General features: G+C 39.9%; 1 pseudogene; it reads right to left on the bottom strand.

Annotated features, from left to right (window-relative positions):
- Positions 1–8,096: 8,096 nt before the first annotated feature.
- LOC149991154 (translation initiation factor eIF2B subunit alpha-like) lies at positions 8,097–9,568 on the bottom strand (annotated as a pseudogene).
- Positions 9,569–16,802: the final 7,234 nt, after the last annotated feature.

The raw sequence follows: 16,802 nt of genomic DNA, 5'->3' as shown, positions 1-16,802 counted from the left end.
GGAGCAAAGGGGAAAATTTTTGAACTATTATAACAATATCATCAATAAAATATAGTCTAAAAAATAAAAATAAAAATACTTGGAAAGCTTTGTCAAATAAGAAAAGGTTACAAAAAGCTAAAAAACAATTGGCTAATACCTTTGCTCATTTACAACAAGATTAGCCCAGGCAAGCCTACAAGTAACTCCTAAGAAAGTACAACAATCCAAGACTTGGCAAACTCAAGTACTCCAAATTAATTCTCCAACGTCTTTAACTCTCAATAATCCCCAACAATTGTTAGGTGTTATCAATGGTCTAAGGCTTAGCCTCAGTATAACTATCTACCAGCCTATATTCATCTTGTACTTTATCCCACCAACCTCAAAAAAACTATTATATATATATTATTTGCCAGTTAATAATCAAAGGGTGAGACAAAGTTTAACTACTATTTAGCTATGACCCAGAGGTTATCCACTTGTCTCTAACTCAAGTATATTTACAATAGCTTTTTAGTCAATCTCTCGACTTCCAATGAGCTATAGCTGATTATGTTGAAAAACTCAAGATTAATCTTCCTTCAGATAAAGTTTCACAAAATATACCTCAATTAACTTTACACATTAAAAGCAAAACTAGTCCTACCCCAATATCTGTGTCAAAAAACATTTTTATCAATAAATCAGGAGAAACTGAAAAAATTGCCATCACATAAAGGAAAAAAAAACAAGTTGGAAAAGTTGTGGAACTCACAACCATTCATCCACCCAGAGAGCTGTACTCTCTGGAGCTATTACCGCCCTCCAACAATAGCCACATAAACCCCTGAATCTAGTCTGTGATTCTGGCTATACGATGTATTCTATACTCCACATAGATCAAACTTTGCTTAATGAGTCTGTAGATCCCCAGTTACTTAGTTTATTCCTAACTTTACAAAATTTGATTAATAGGAGAACATATTCCATATTTGTCATTCACATTCACTCTCATTCAGGCTTTCCAGGCCCTATGGCAAAACACAACACATGTGTTGACATCTTAGTCAGTGTATTAACTACCTTCCAAAAGGCAGTTGCCTCATTAATTTTACCATCAAAATTTTCAAAAACTTTGGCATTCCCCGTTCTCAAGCTAAGCAAATTATCCAGGAATGCATGGGCTGCCAGGTGCTGGGTGCAGCGCTTCCAAGCAGTGGGACCAACCCTTGAGGATTTGCCCTCCAAGTAATTTAGCAAACAAATGTCGCTCATTACCCCCTTTAAAAATTTTAAATACCTCCGTATATCAATAAATACCTACTCTGAGGTATTGCATGCCTCTGCCCTTACAAGAAAATCAGCCAAGAATATTCAAACACACTGGCTCAAAGCATTTAATTTCTTAGGCTGACCACAGCAAATAAAAACTGATAATAAACCAGGCTACATAGACCATCATACCTTTGGAAATATTCCTAAAAAACAAATAATGGGGAGTATGGAGTGCTCCTCAAAGAATCTAACTAATTTAGCAACCTAATTAGACTTAAGCTTCAAGAAATTTATTATGTTTCTTGTAGAATGTTGGGTCAAAAGAATTATGTATGTTGCAGAAAGTCTGAGTAAGTCATAGATGGTCTGTGCAAGGTGAAGAAGGAGTGTGTAGGGAGAAGGAAGGAAAAAATTAAGTGAGGGAAATGGAAGGAAAAAGAAGGAATAAAGGAAAGAGATTGTACATGGCATGGAAATAAAGGACATTGGAGTGGGTAACTCAAGAATAGAAATGGAAGTGGAATATAATTTAGAAGGAAAAGTAAGCATATAAATTTTTAAAACATTATAAATTTTAAACCTAAAAGCTGCAGTCCAGAAATAAGCCATGCCAAGCTTGCTATTTCCCCTGTCTTCCCTAGCCTCTATGAGAATTTTCAAGGTCATTAAATAAAGAAAATAGCCCAGTCTTAAGCACATTAAAGGAATGCAGTAATCACCAAAAATAAAATTGTTTTTATTTCTTTAGTTTCAAAGCAGAAACAGGGGGGCACTCTACACTCCCAACACCCTCCCAGGGAACACCTGCCACTGTTTAACCCCTTAATTACAAAAATAGGCTTGTCTCTGTTTTACATGCAGAAAGTCCTAGGTTTGTAACATCACCAAAAATGCTATCATTCCAGCAAAGGCCCTGTGACTGGGTATCTCCACAGTCTTACAGACTCAAAGTCTGGTTTGTAAGTTATTATATAAATTAACCATTTTGTACAAGTTTGCTCATTGTAGGTTTATCTAGCTGCCTGACAAGGCCCTCTGCCCACCCACTTCAACCATGAGACCAAGTCTTACTGAAGACCTGGAAGATTCAAGGCCTTAAACAGCCACTGGCTAAACAATAGACTGGTCCCTATGATGTCCTGTTGCAGACCTGTATTGATCAGAAAATCCTAGCCCAACTATCAGCCACAGAATTGTCTGTACTGTGGCTGGGTGAATGACTGGATGCCCTGGTCACCCAACAACAGCTTACCTACAACCCCAGATTCTTAAGATTATGTGTCACCACATTAAAATGGAACTCTAGTCAGCATTCTTGGGCTGACAATACATCACCTATTGGATGCTTCTTCCACTAACCTAAAAGGCGAAATTGATTGGCTACAATTTGAACTCCATCAGCATCTTGTGGACATTAAGCAGCTTGCTAAACAAAAAGTATTTCAAACCCTAAGTGATAATCTTCAATGGCTTAACCCTAAAAATTGGTTTCAAGGACTAAATTTACATATATGGATAATATGAGCAGCTGAGTGTTTACTAGTTATTGTTATTCTCTGTGTCCTCCAATGTGTCTACAAGCTGTTTACCTGTGATCATATTTGAGAAAAGCAATTAGCAAGCTTTATAGGCCTTTCTATTATAGGTGTTCTAAAAAACAGAAAAGGGGGAGATGTGGGTAACCGCTCCTTGTGGTTTCAGAATTGTAGCCCAAACCATAAACCAGCCCCTCTCCACCCCGTGAGACCTCTGAATCTCAACAGAACACTGGAAGGTGGAGGCAGACATGACCGAAGGTCACTCAGAGGGTTTCCATGGGAATTGGATTTAAAGAATGCTTATTATGCTTTGGAGCTTGCTCTGCTTTTCTTATCTCTTAATTAACTATAAACAATCTCTGGCAAAGAATGTATGAAACCTTGCACCTAATGCCAGTGTGGCATCAAGATGTTTAATAGACCCTAACACTGGCTGGTCGCTGTGCCCTCTATATTGATATATATAATCTGTAACTGTCAACTGTAATCTGGGCACCTAAAATCTATGGATGATTTATGAATTTTGACCTTGTATCTCCCATGCATGCCCTTCTCAATAAAAACCATGAAGAACGGAGATCTTGCAGTTTCTCCAGTAGGGGGAACATCCACTTCCCTTACCCCCTAGACAACATACAGTATCCTGGATAGATTTGTTCTACTGTGGTCATGAAACCTCTGCTGGACAGAGTAGTTTCCAACTGAGCTGGGGTGTTGAAGGCAGCTCAGCCTCAATTATTAGTATACAATATGATGTTATATAAATAAGATATTTTATGTAAGTGTCATGATTACCACAAAGCAACAACCTACAGTAGTATCAAGAAAGAAAAAGAGAAGCGAATTAATGCATGCTACTAGAAAAAATTATCAATTTCTTTAAAAAGACAGCAACAGAGGAAGAAAGGGACAAGATAATTGCAAAACAGCCAGAAAACAATAAGATGATAAAATTAAGTCCAAACCAATCAACAATTACTCTAAATATAATTATGTTGATTCTCCAATCAAAAGGCATAGAGTGGTTAGATGTGTAAAGACACACACACAAAGAAAAACCTATATATAAGGTATGTCCAGAAAAAGTCCAGCCATCATTAATATAACAATAATGGTTTGCATAACATCAATGTAACCTGGATGCCAATGAGAGTGGACTGGAATAAGCATGCATGAACAATAACAACTTCACTATACTAGTCAGTGAGGACAGTAGACACCATTGAGTGAGTGTGTGTATTTTGTGGCTGTAGCATTAAAAATGACTGAGTAAATAAAGCAATGAATCTGCATCAAATTTTGCATTAAGCTTGAACATTCTTCCATGAAAACCATTCAGATAATTCAGAAAACTGCAGTTATAGGCAACTGGTGACTAACAGCTTCATCATGACAATACACTCACTCATGTATCATGTCCACACAGAGATTTTTTTGAGAAACATCAAGTCACCCAGGTGACTCAGCCCCCTTACAGGCCATATTTGGTGCCCTGCAACTTCTGGCTTTTCCCAAAATGAAAGTCACCTTTGAAAGGGAAGAGATTTCAGACCATTGAAGAGATTTAGGAAAATATGATGGGGAAGCTGATGGTGATTGGGAGAACTGCGTGAGGTCCCAAGGTGTCTACTTTGAAGGGTACTGAGGAGTCATTGTCCTATGTATAATGTTTCTTGTATTCTGTATATTCTTCAATAAATGTCTCTTTTGTCATATTACATGGCTGTATAACTTCTGGACCAACCTTGTATTTCCTACCAGAGATTCACCTCACTTTATTTATTTATTTATTTATTTATTTATTTATTTTTAATTTTATTTTTTGTTATTCAATTACAGTTGTCCCATTTTCCCCCCATTGCTCCCCCCTTCCAGCCCATCCGTTCTCCCACAATTATATCCCTCCCCGTTATCCATGTCAATGAGTCATTCATATACGTTCCTTGACTAGACCCTTCCTTTACTTATCTCCCTTCTCTCCCTCCCCCCTCCCCCTACTGACTACTATTCTAGTCTTTGCTTATTTAGTTCGTTTGTTTGTGTTGCACTTTAGTTTCCTGTATTGGGTGATATCATATGGCATTTTGCTTTCTTTGCCTGGCTTATTTCACTAAACATAATTCTCTCTAGTTCCATCCATGTTGTCGCAAATGGAAGGAGTTCCTTCTTTCTTTCTGCTACATAGTATTCCATTGTGTAGATGTACCACTGTTTTTTGATCCACTCACCCACAGACGGGCACCTAGGCTGTTTCCAGCACTTAGCTATTGTAAACAGGGCTGCTATGAACATAGGGGTGCATAAGTTCTCTTGAATTAGGGTTTCAGGATTTTTCGGGTATAATCCTAGCAATGGAATCACTGGTTCAAATGGCAGTTCCATTTTTACTTTTTTGAGGTAATTCCATACTGTTTTCCATAGTGGCTGCACCAGTCTGCATTCCCACCAACAGTGCAGTAGGGTTCCTGTTTCTCCACATCCTCACCAGCATTTGTTGTTTGTTGATTTGTTGATGATGGCCATTCTGACAGGTGTAAGGTGGTATCTCATTGTGGTTTTTACTTGCATCTCTCTGATGGCCAATGATGTTGAGCATTTTTTCATGTGTCTATGGACCTTTTGTATGTCTTCTTCGGAGAAGTGTTTGTTCAGGTCCTTTGCACATTTTTTAATTGGGTTGTTTGCTTTCTTGATGTTGAGTCATATAAGCTCTTTAAATATTTTGGAGATCAGTCCCCTGTCTGTGATATCATTGGCAAATATGTTTTCCCATATAGTTGGTTTCCTTTTCATCTTGCTGATGTTTTCTTTTGCTGAGCAGAAACTTTTTAGTTTGACGTAGTCCCATTTGTTTATTTTTTCCTTTATTTCTCTTGCCTTGGGAGATGTATCCGTGAAGATATTGTTACGTGTGATATCTGAAATTTTCCTGCCTATGTTTTCCTCTAGGACTTTTATGGTATCACGGCTTACATTTAAGTCTTTAATCCATCTTGAGTTTATTCTCGTGTGTGGTGTAAGTTGGTGGTCTAGTTTCATTTTTTTGCACGTCCCTGTCCAGTTCTCCCAGCACCATTTGTTAAAGAGGCTCTTCTCACTCCATTTTATGTTCTTCCCTCCTTTATCAAAGATTAGTTGACCATAGAGGCCTGGGTTTATTTCTGGGCTTTCAATTCTGTTCCACTGATCTATATGTCTGTTCTTATGCCACTACCAGACTGTTTTGATCACAGTGGCTTTGTAGTATTGTTTGATGTCTGGTATCATGATTCCTCCTGCTGTGTTCTTCTGTTTCAAGATTGCTTTTGCTATTCGGGGTCTTTTTTGGTTCCATATGAATTTTTGGAGGATTTGTTCTAGGTCAGTGAAATATGTCATTGGTATTTTAATAGGGATTGCATTGAATTTGTAAATTGCTTTGGGTAGTATGGCCATTTTGATGATGTTGATTCTTCCCATCCAAGAACACGGTATTTGCCTCCATTTATTTGTATCTTCCTTAATTTCTTTCTTCAATGTTGCATAATTTTCAGTGTACAGGTCTTTTATCTCTTTGGTTAAGTTTATTTCTAGGTACTTTATTTTATATGTTGCTACAGTAAATGGTATTTTCTTTTTTGCTTCTGTCTCTGAGATTTTATTGTTGGTGTACAAAAATGCCTTAGATTTCTGTATATTTATTTTGTACCCTGCTATTTTGCCAAATTCACTTATTATATCATGTAGTCTTTTAGCGGATTTTCTAGGTATACTATCATGTCGTCTGCAAATAGTGATAGTTTTACTTCTTTCCCAATTTCGATGCCTTTTATTTCTTTGTCTTGTCTGATTGCTGTGGCTAGGACTTCCAACACTATGTTTAATAGAAGTGGGGAGAGTGGACAGCCTTGTCTAGTTCCTGATTTCAGGGGGAATGCTTTCAGTTTTTGTCCATTGAGTATGATGTTGACTTCAGGCTTCTCATATATAGCCTTAATGATTATTTATTGTCATTTTCCCCCTTTGTACTTGTGTTCCTCTCTGTCTCTCTCTGTTTCTTCATCTTCTTAAAGCAGAACCTTTAGCATCTCCTGCAATGCTGGTTTTGTGGAGATTTATTCTTTTAGCTTTCTTTTGTGCTTGCCACTGTGTTCCTGATGTTGCACAGACTTTGACTTGTGGCTGGCGGTAACCTAGTGCTCTAACCTGGTCTGTGAACCAGCTTACCCTTTCACTGGAATCTTACAAATGGCAAGCGCCTTATTGGTTCATATGTGCTTGTCGCATGCCCATAAGATTGTGGTGATTTATTGAATGAGAGAAGCCAAAATGATTCTTTAGTGAGTGAGAGGAGACAAAGGTGAAACCAAAATTTCTGACAGAGAGGGTGGTGGAAAGAAGAAAAATCTTCCTTCCCCTGTCTTATCTACGTAGGCAGCCTTCCTGAAATCACAAGGAGTGGTTCCCCACAGATAACAATTTAACTTTGTATACAAAACATCTGCCCTATCATATCTTCTGCTTTTATGATATTAACATTTATATCTTTTTATATTAGTAGTCGTTAACAAGTTGTTAGTATCATATACAATTTTTTATGTTTATAGTCATTAATAAATTATTGTGGCTTTGTTTATTTTTTATTTTTTATTTTTTCAAAATCTTTGATGCTGTTTACTTGAAAATAGGCTGAGTTTGTTCCCAAGCAGAGTTTTTACAATCTGTTCAGGCACCAAACCTGTTAAGTCACATCTTTCACAGACACAGGATTTCAGTTTACACATGCTCTGGAAGGTGGCGGTGTAAGTGGTGGTCCCCACTCCACTGGGTTTGACCCTGCCCAGGGGATCACAGCCCCTGGCTTGTGCTCCCCAGTGGGAGGCTGACGCCAACCGAGCAGGCGTGTCCTGCCTTCTCTTAAGGCACCATGTGTAACTTGTGGCCCGGTGGGCAGCCGTCAGTTCCCAGGGGGGCACCTGGCTGCAGTGAGATCCTCGGCTTAGTCAGGCCGGCCTCTCTTTAATGGCTGTTTTTGGCAGACCAGCCTGCGGTGTAGAGGAGGGTGCGGGAGGGGCCTCGGGGTCATCTCTTCATCATCTAAGGAGCCAATCATCTAACATCTATTTCTGGAAACAGGAAATGAATGAAAGTATCTGGAAACCATCAGTACAATTTAGGTTGTCTTAGGAGAACCAAGAACATGTTTAAATGGGACCGAAGATTTTAAGTCCTTAGTCCATAGATCCTCACGGGAGAAGCGGCCCGTCCTGCCGGCTCCCCTAGGGGCCGAGAGGCGCCTCACCTGCCGCTGCTGTGGCTGCTGCCAAGGCAGGGGGGCCGCGGTCACAGATACAGCTTGATGAGTTCGTCACTGACTGCGGAGGTGGTCAGCACCCCCAGGTCCGTGAACAGCAGCGTGATCAAGGAAGGCGGGGTGTAGTCCACTCTTGGGTGCTCCTCTCGGAGGTCCTGTCTGGCCCGCACAGACTGCAGAATGGCCGCCTTGTACTGGGGAGGCAGGAAGCACAAGTTGGTCTGCGCCCCTGACTCGGGGCGTTGCCCGGTGAGGCCCCGGCCCGAGCAGTTAGCGTGCTGCTGCCTGAATGTGCCCTCTGGGAACGGGGCACAGCCAGCCGAGAGCACCCCGACTCGGAGGGCAGTGCTGCGGAGGCCTGCTGGCCCCACAGCACATGTCCCCTCACTGGTGAGCAGGGGTGACTCCTGCAGACCTCCCAGGTGACAGGCTCTGAGAGTGTACCACGGGCCAGGCACCATGCTAAGCTCTTCCAACGATCGTCTCAGAATCAGACAACCCCAGTCACGCTGTCTGCCTGCTGCAGAGGTCACTGAGGCTTGGAGCTTAGGGGGAAAGGGCCTCCCGAGGGCACACGGTCAGTCGGCGGTAAGAGGGAGCTGAGTCCAGACCGCGGCCTCCAGAGCTTGACCTCTGCACCGACAGGCCTCCCTGCCCGCAGCCTGTGCCTTGTGCTGCAGCGGACTGGGGGCTGGGAGCCTGACACCCTGGGGACAGATGAGTCTGTGAGCTTAACAACCAGCCGTCTGTCTCTGTATCACAGGTGTTGGGGGAAATAGCCATTGAGAAGTGAGTAACTTACTGAAACATTCTCAGCATCTTTTCAATTGTTTCAGTTTAGATACAAATATCCCATGAAATATGTAAAACTCTTGCCTTAAACTTATCCAGGACGTCTTGCTGATTTAGTGGGAAGAGCCGCACAAACTTGAAACTTTCCGCGACCACATAAAACGGCTTGTTCTGGGCCTTGGCACACACAGCCATCTGGTTGGTGCTGATCTGGGGGTCAGAGGTCAGAGGAAGGCTACGGGTGAGGTGTTACAGCACAGCACAGGTGGCAGCAGCAGAAATCTTAGGAGTGAACGTGACATACGTAATCTGACTCAAGAATGGAAGAGGATCTTGTTAATAATGCCTCCGTTTTCAACAACTCCTTCGGCACCAACGATGACAAGATCCACTTTCTCCATGATGTAGCCGACAGCAGCATCCAGGACCACGGTGACAGGGACATTGAGCTGGCACAGGGCTTTGGCCATTTTCTTACGCCCCATCTTTGATGAAGGTATGGCACAGGTCTGCAATTTTAGTTCTTGACAGTGATATTCTCATGAGGAAAAGCTCTCCCCGTTCAGTCATGATCTTTTTACATTTGGAGAAATCCTTTATCTCGCTTCAAGAACTTCGGCAAAGTCCGTATGGCAGCCACTGCTGAGGCCATGTCAGGCGATTCTTTCATCTGAGACTTAAAGTACTCGATTAACTCTCTGTCGTCCATGGCGCCCTCCGGACCACGGAGCCCCGGGGGCCCGGAGCCTCCCATGCTGCCAGAGAAGTTCCGCGACTGCGCTGGCCCCACGGCGCAGAGACTGTGTTTATTTTTTAATATTTTTGTCATTTTACCTTTTTATTTGAGTTGTTAACATGTCATCATATTACAAAAATAGAGTAACCAGAATTTGACATATAATTACCTTTATCAGTGTTTCGTATACTTTCATATGTTTTAATGTTACTAATTAGCATTCTCTTATTTCAGCTCAAATAATTACTCTCTGCATTTTTTGTAAGGCTGATTTAGTGGTTCTGTTGGCTTTTATTTGTTAGGGAAAGTCTTTATATCACTTTTACTTCAAAGAACAACTTTTCTAGAAAAATATTTTTGGTTTGAAATTTTTCGCTTTCAGCAGTTTCAATATATCAGCACATTCTCTTCTATCTTCAAGGCCTGTGGTGTTATAGGCATTCCCTTATATAAGAGAATTGTTTATCTCTTGCTGCTTTAAAATTTCTGTTTTTGATTTTAGACAGTTTTCTTATAAAGTTTCCTGGAAATGATTATTTTGGATTAAAATTTTGTGGTGACATATTGGCTTTATGAACTCGGATGTCCAAATCTCTTCCCAGTTTTAGGAAGTTCTGAACACTTATTTCTTTAAATTAGCTTTCTACCCTTCTCCCTCTGTTTTTTTCTTGGTGTCCAGTGATGAGGACATTGTTTCTCTTGATGATTTGTCATAAGTCTCCTAGGTTTTCTTCATTTTTTTCTCCTCTGATTGGGTAATTTCTATTGATATCTCTTAGCTCAATAATTCTTTCTCATGCTTGGTCATCTTCTGTTGAAGTTTCCTAATGAATTCTTCAGTTTAATCATTGTATTTTCAGTTACAAAATTTCTGTTTGATCCTTTTTTATATTATTATATATTAAACTTCTCATTTTGTTTTTATATTGTTTTTCTTATGTAACAAATTTTATATGTGTTATATACTGTAGTTCTTTGAACATCTTTCAAATAATTAGATTGAATTTCTTATTGGACATTTTCTCAATCTCCATTTCTTTGGGACTCATTACTGGAGTTTTACTCTATTTCTTTGGTGGAGGTAAGCTTCCCTGATTCATTGTAATACCTGTAGACTTGTATAGGCTTCCTTTTATATTTGAAGAAATAGCCAATTCTTTAAGACTTTACAAATGGAATTTGGTAAAGAAAGAATTTTACCTGAGATTGAAGGCATACTTGAGCATCCTGTGACCCTGGGTTTAGTGATGCAAGGACCCAAGTGGAGGGTGTGTGTGCATGGGGTTTGGTAGAGTGTTTTTTCTCTTTGACTCAGGATGTTGGAGTTTAAATAATCAACTATATAGCTTTCAATGAACATTATGTGGGTTTCACAGTGGCTGCATGTGCTGTTGAGGTTCTCAATGCTGCCTCCAGGTCCAGCAGCAAAGGCCCAGAAAAGGCAGAGGTGGTGTCTTGAACCAGTGTTGTGAACGCACTTGATTCTGAGGGTCAGCTACAGGTACTCATTGCAGTAGCAGGGACTGATTGCAGACACATGCATAGTGATAGATACTAGGGTAGATAGCACACTATGAGAACAACTAAGGGTTCACATGCAGCTATGGGAGGTCCTAGATTTTCATGTATGCTCCTATGGCTGCACAAGCTCTCCCTTTGGTATGCACACTGTAATTGAGGCCAGTGACTATAGATGGGCAGGTGTCATGGAGGTATGTGAGAAACTCTGGGTCCCTTGGAGTGGATGAAGAAACTACTCAGACACTCACCATTCAAGAAAGGAAGGGAGAGGGTTTTCTCTGAGGAAAATAGCCCCCATTTCTTTATTAGTCAGGGTTTTTATCTACCTTCTATATGGGAAATGCATAAGAAAAACATGCAGCCCTTCACCAAATGGTTGGGAGTAATAACCAAGGGAAATGCAGATCAATACAGGGTTGAAACACCCAGGTATTTTACACAAGTTCAAAAATATTTACTCTTACTTAATTGTTCTGTTTTTCACATCCTACTGACGATAATTTGGGGCTATTCAGAGTAAAACAGAGCAGGTTCCCTTTTCCTTAAAAGTCATTTTGTCATTAAGTGACAAATCCCGGAGGGTGGGATTCATAGCAAGCATGGAAGACAAAAACCCAGCCAGTTAAGGCCCAGGGCAGGCTCTACACAGCTGTCGAAGTCTTTTGAACCCTGCCTGCCTATCTCCCACAGAGGTACACAGCTAAAGGAGCTAACTGCATGTGAGAGCAGTGGTGCAGATCAGCAACAAGACAGGAACTGATTTAAGTCCACAAACGTCTATGGGGTCTTGGCTGTCAATATGCTCTTTTTTGCACAGTCTCATTTTGGACATGAAATAGAGGTCTGATGACATTGTCAGTTCAATAGCATACAAGTGCACGGATGGTGAGGCTAGCCCTGAGTACATGCAGGGTGGTGGGGTTTGGCCTTGGTGGTATAGATTGGTGTATTACACACATGTAGACACAGAGGCCTGAACTAGCTACTGTTGCAGTTCCTGGGCTCTGTCAAAGGCAGGAAGTGGGTGGGGTAGGGAGGGAGTGGAGAAGTACTCAGGTACCTGATGCCAGCTAATGTGAAAACTGGTGAAATCTAGAGTGCACTGTAGCAGCTGTGCTGGCTGTTGGGTCTTTCTTCAGGCGAAAAGTAATGGGTTTGTAGAGCAGTCCTGTGAACCATGACTGGTCCCTCTTCATGGCTGCTATTTTTAATCCCTGTTTTGTTTTTTTTTTTAACTTTATTTGTAGTCATCTTTTATGTGTCAGCTTTGCAGGTCTGGATGAAGTAAAACTGAAGTGGGGTCTTTATGCAGTGCCCCAACAGGTAGAAAAAGCTGGTTGCTCAACCCAATCTTCTTTTCCTGGTGAGGGGAACTCTTTCCAGCTGGGAAGTTCCCTCTTGGTGTTGAACAATACCAGCTTGGGGAGTGGGATGATGTAGATATAATTTAGCTGTCTTCCTTCTTCTCTTGTGCACATATTCTCAAGGATTATTTTTGCACTGTATTGCTTAAATTTCTTAAGTGGACTCTAGAGCATTCACAGAGCCCTTTTTGCTCATGGATAGCTGTCTAATTGTTGATCATTCTGTGGTGACAGAGACTAGAGTCTCCTACATTGTCATTTTGGTGACCTAACTTTCCAGGAAACTTTATAAGCTTTATTTTGGGATTGTTTGGACATAATTTCTATGTCATGATCATTTTGGGTCTACTTTGAAAAAAATGACATCACAGTGTGTTAAACTGGCTCAGTACACTGTACTATGAATCCTTTGATATGCAATATGAACCACTATAGGATTATTGAAAAAGTAAGCAAGCAGGATAATTTTATAGCCATAAGCAAAGAATACTTGAAGCCATAATCACAAAAATCCTTACCCAATTCTGTCTTGTACATTTGAATATTCATCTACAAAATAAAATTCTGTTTAAGAAATTTAAATATTAATGCAAAATAGAGGACAAATGCAAAAAAGGGCAAAAGCAAACTCAGGAGATGGTTTATTTTTCCATTTGTAGGAAGATAGACTTTTTAATTTTTAATTTTTTTAATATTTATTTTTAATTAACTAATTAATTATAAATCTTCACCCAAGGACATTTGTATTGATTTTAAAGAGAGAGGGTGGGAGAAAGAAGAGAGAAACATCAATGTGAAAGAGAAACATTGATCAGCTGCCTCATACACACCTGAACCTGAAACATAGGCAAGTGCCCTGACTAGGAATCAAACCCACTACCATTCAGTTTTTACAGGATGATGCTAAAATGAACTGTGCCACATTGGTGTGGAGAGCAGGGCAAAACTAAGATGACATCAGCCCTGTCAACTAAGAAACCATGTTTAGAGCATGCACAGTGTAGCAATGATTCAGAGAGATTAGTGCAACCCCTTGAGCATGGGCAGCACAAAGTGGTAGACAGCATGTTCTTATCTGAGGATTAACACCACCCTCTCAGAGCATACACCATGGACCAACATGGACAATGTGTACTTATCTGAAAGATAACCACCCTTTCAGGGCATGCATGTTTGAGTGGCATAACCAGCATGTGTTTATCGAGGTGTCACAAGACAAACGTGTTAATCAAAGACTGATACAGCATTACATTGTATAAGAATATGAAAGAAAAGGCCTTCAAACAAACAGCTGAGACAGCCAAGAGGGAGAATGGCACACTGCTGCTCTGATTGACCCTGTTCTAGCTGACTCTGAAGCTGCTGTAGACTGCCTTGCAAGACACTGACCTTCTGCCTCCCAGTCCCGGACTCTGTTCTGGACTCTTGGGACTAAGGTTTCTTATCCTCCAATTCTCTTGTGTAATGTATTGCTGGATGTTTCTGAGTGATTATTAGTGTTATTAAGTTATTATAAATGTGTACTGAATCTACATTGATAAAAGCTGAGTGAATATCATAGTCACCTGTGTTGACTGACTGTTTTTCCTTGGTGTTGGTGTTATCCGTAGGGCTGGTGTCCATATAGGTGGACCAGTGATTTTTGTTTCTATGGCCTGGATCAGATGACCCAAGTGGAGGTTTGGGTTGAGGACTGCTTTGTAAGAAAGATTATTTTACAAAACACTCACATGCAACAGTTGTCATAATCAGCACTCTAATTTGAATTCAAAGTCGAAATTAAATTCAGACTTTATTTTCTTTAGTTATGAGACTGAAAAATTAAATTAAAACACACACCAATGAATGTGTGGTTGGTTGACCAAACAGGTATATTACAAGGCAGAGAGAAGAGAGTCTAAATTGCTAAAAAAAAAAAAAAAAAGTCATCAGTATGATTGCTTGAGGTGTCAGATAGATGTATATTACACTAATAAATTATACGAGATTACAACAGAATTACTCTAGCAGAAAAATGGTAGCCCTGGGAAAGAAATAGAAAAAAGACATAACTTCAAAAAGAAGGTCTAACACTGTCCTACCAGTGGAAGATTCCAGGTAGGAGACTGAGGAGCAAGTTAGTAAGAAACTGCATATACAAAATGTTGAGGATATACAGATAGGTCTCACTGTTCCAAGAAATTTGGAACTGCTCATAAATAAGAGCTGACAAAAAAAGAACATCCCGGGTAGATGCCTGTAGATTTAATTGTGATCCCGGACACGCAAGTAATTCCAGCAAGCAGAATGATAAAAACTATCGGGGGGCTGCAGCACTCTCTGGCAGTCAGCGGAGAGCATGAGACCCCACCGTCCTTTTATTAGGATTTCAAAAGTTACAAAAAATAGAACGGGGGGGGGGGGTGTGTGACTCTACAGCCAATAGTGAAAGAACTTTTACAATGTATCATTAGCATGTGAAATACAGCTAGGGTAACTTAAGACTTAGATAGCACCTATCAAGGATACAAAGCAGACCCACTAATCCTCAAGGCCAGCTTCAATTAAGACTTTATTTACAAGGAGGCAGATGGAGTACTTAACAGACCTCTTTTGATCTCAGGATTCCATGACTCAGTGGCCTGTACAGCCTAGAGCCACAGGCGGAGACAAGGCCAGCTTATCTCCTGAGACACAGGACACCTGGATGGAGGAGCATGTAAACATTCCCCTACCCAGAGATCTGAGTTCCTGCTACAGATGCCACAAAGCATAATGGTAAAAATTTAGCATGCAGATTTATACAAGTTAGTAAGTCTGCAGAAAATGTTAGACAGCCACTTTTAGTGATGATAGTGACATTAAAACAAAGAATCCTCACTCAGAGGATTCAAAAGAGTATAATGGCTCAAGGGGAGACCTGTATGCAGCTATACCAGTAGCACTAAGAAAACAAATAATATATTACCATCAAAGGAATCAAAGGCCACAATATTCAGCAGAAGGAAGAGAATACACCAGACAGAAATGGCAAAATGGGAAAACATATTTCCAAAAAAATCACATGACAGATGTAGATTGGATAGCCATGGTTTGAGATAAAGGAGCTGATACTACCTTACTTATAGAACAGAAATAAGACAAAATTCAGGAATATTAGAACAGAGCGCAGTAAATACAGCCTTACTAGAGCTCACACAGAGAGGACAAAATCAAATCATCACACTGTGGATTAGATAGCTAGAGTAAAAAGGGCAGCATACACTACAGTGGACATGGTAGCATATGGAGATCATATGAAGTGTTCAGATCTGAAGCAGGCAATTAACACCACCAGAAAACTGGCAATTTTGCCCCTAGTGTATGATAAGACAGGAATAAATATACCTTTGCAGGTACCAGTGGCAACTGTCATGAAAAAGGCAATCCTTAGAGGAGCATCACCTTCCTTAAAAATGCCAATATGCCAAGATGGCTGAGGGCATATTAAACATATCAAAGTTATCATCAAAATTAAATAGCCAACCTAAATTTATATTTAATGCCAAAATAAAACAAAGAAGCAAGTCAATACCTCAGAGGTTAAATAACAGCCTGGGAATAAGTTATAATCATGGAGAAGGGGAGGCAGCCACCCCAAAATAGAGATTGGCAACAACAAATAGTAACTGGCAACTACCAAGGAGAAATTGGATACATAATAGAAGATATAGTAGGCGTATACCAAACAAAAATAACAATGTAAGTCAGAATTTTAAGCCTAGAAAGCAACATGAACAAGAGCAAGAACAAGTTAGAAAATTTGTGCAAAATTTTTTTCTCAAAAAACAGGTAATCTTGGGCTCACATCTAGGGTGACAGACAGTAGACAACAGATCTTATATTAAACTTAAAATACCTGTAAACAACCAAGAAAAAGTGGTTGAATTTATTATAGATATGGAACAAAAAAAAACTTTAGAAAAGAAGACTTTAAAATAGAAATAGGGTTGCCTATTAATGTAGAAGGATTAGGTGGAAAAATTACACAATGTTTTGCCATTGAGTTCTTTAGTCTTAGATATAATTTAGAACCTTTAGAAGTAAAAGAGTATAGAGCACATACTGTTGAAAATATATTAAGAATGGATAATTTTCCAATTTTATTAGGAGATTTTATTCCATACAAAACTCTTAAATTATATAAAATAAACAGCATAGATAAAAATAGAGTCAATTGATCTTCCTAAACTCTCCAAAGCTATGTATACTAAACAATACCCTCCCTTAAGGGAGTGTACAAAGGAATAAAAGAAAAAAACACAAGAATTTTTAAGGGAAGATAACAAAAAAGGAGATCCCAT

This window comes from Furipterus horrens, unplaced genomic scaffold (assembly GCF_987537825.1).
Source record: "Furipterus horrens unplaced genomic scaffold, mFurHor1.1.pri manual_scaffold_17, whole genome shotgun sequence".
In the NCBI taxonomy this organism is placed as follows: Eukaryota; Metazoa; Chordata; class Mammalia; order Chiroptera; family Furipteridae; genus Furipterus; species Furipterus horrens.
Note: the sequence above shows the minus strand (reverse complement) of the source record. Positions and strands in the feature narration are given on the sequence as shown.